Here is a 2,109-nt window from a genome sequence, read left to right as displayed (position 1 = left end):
GGGCGCCCATGATTGTTGGTATTTAAATATTTTGACATTTAGGAAAACATTATTAAGAATGGTTGTTGCAAAATAAAATGGTTACGAAATATGTAAATTTACTATTTTTGTTCAAGCATTATTTGTGGATTACTTTTATTTCAAGTCGTATTAAATTAGAACAAATACATATTGTGCAAAGTGTTTTATTTTTTCAATTATGCGTAAATGATAGAGTTTGCATGACTATAGTTTCACAGGTTTTTCTCGTCTCACTCCGATTCAGCTTCCATTTGAAACATGTTTCTAACTTGAAAATTCGTCAATAAATAATCCATTATACCGAGTGTTACACCAATTATCATAATGCAGATTATTAGTAATATTAAGCCTTTGGGAACCGCGCCTGTAAGCTTGTCCAAAAGCGGTATTGGTTGATAAAATGGGCTATGTATGTAAATAGCGGCAATAAAAACTCTAAAACAAAATTATTTTAATTATAGAAAGATAAGAGTTTTAAAGGTTAATTTATATGTAAGTACACTATACAGTGTGATCTTATTTATTCATTTAAAGTCATTTTAAATATTTCGAATATAAAAAAATACTTACACTATGACAAATACACTAAGGACATGTTTAGAAGACATCATTTTATCACTCTATTAAGTTTGTCTGTATTTGACATTCAATTTCAAGATATGTTATTATTATTATCTTTAATTACTGAAATTTCTATCATTTTTTTGTCAATTACAAAATCACTTTTTTATTTTTTCAAAAAATAACAAAGCATCGGCCTTATTATTTTTAAATTTGAAAAGCAAACAAAAATACGACCATTTTTTATAAACATGAATAATTGTTTACCGTTCCAAAACAACTCAATCAAGTGTTCTGGTAATTTTTGTAGAATCTTATCTCAGATAAATTTTTTATTTAAGTTGAAGATAAAGAAAGGGAATTAAATGGTTTAGGAAACTATTCAAATTAAGTATTATCAAATTCTCAATAAATTTTTATTTGTCTATATTAAAAAACTAGTGTTTACACACAGAGGAAAAATTATGCAAAAACACTGATGTTTTGCTTTATAACAAGATGTACATTACAATTCATCCTGAAAAACATTACTCATGTTTTTTCATATCCATACAACATTTCTATCTGTTCATCAGTTGTAAAAAAATCCTAATTTTATTAAGAACAATTCCAATTTAAACATGTTCAACTGAAAATCTGCCAATTTTTTTTGTACTCGATTAAACAGGTTTCATGCTTCTGTATAGATTTTTTCTTTGATCAATAGATTTAAAATTGCAGTGTAATATTTTGGCACCAATGAGTACGCTAATAATTCCTATAGTTATCCTGACAATTATTTTATAGTGCTGAAAGCTGAAGCCATTTTGGACATCCTGACACGTTGTTGATGGTACTGAAAAATCAGCAGCAACAGAATAATGTGCAATCCTGAAAAAATTCTTGAATTATTTCTTTCATTGTTGGCCTATAATTATGATACATGGGGGCATGTTTTCAACTATGCAAATTTGAATTTACTAAAAAATTTTGGTTTAATTTACAACAACGTTAATTTACTTGCGAATAGAAAAAGTATGTATTATTTGAAAGGTTACATAAGCCAGCTACTCATAGTAAAATCAAGAAAATATTAATAAAAAAGTACTTACATCAAAAGAAGCAACGAGTTAAACGTCATTTTGTTCCTTGATATTTTTGGTAAACACAGTTTATGTACTCTTTCTAAAATGGAATGATTTTTTGCACCAATTGCAATGCTGTTAATGGCATTATCTAATCAGAAAAATATCGTGATGTTGGATGCATGTGATTATGTATTTAGTTTTGTAAAACAAAAATGTGGACGATCATCTGACAAATCAGGTGATATATAACTATTTTTTGTAAATAATAATAATACTCGTAATAACATGTAGGTAATTATTCCAGTTATCTGATGGTGGAAACGGGTAACTGTTATAAAAAAAATAGCAAAACATTGGCAGATACACTGATGAACAAAAACACGATTAGCCCGTCACACCAAACTTTTATTTTAATAGCACAACGCGTTTCGACCACAAAGTGGTCATCCTCAGGTGAGAA

This window comes from Tribolium madens, unplaced genomic scaffold (genome assembly GCF_015345945.1).
Source record: "Tribolium madens isolate multiple individuals breed KSU strain unplaced genomic scaffold, Tmad_KSU_1.1 Scaffold_96;HRSCAF=242;Tcas5.2_LG5, whole genome shotgun sequence".
NCBI lineage: Eukaryota > Metazoa > Arthropoda > Insecta > Coleoptera > Tenebrionidae > Tribolium > Tribolium madens.
The sequence above is the reverse complement of the archived record's forward strand: the minus strand, read 5'-3'. Positions refer to the sequence as shown.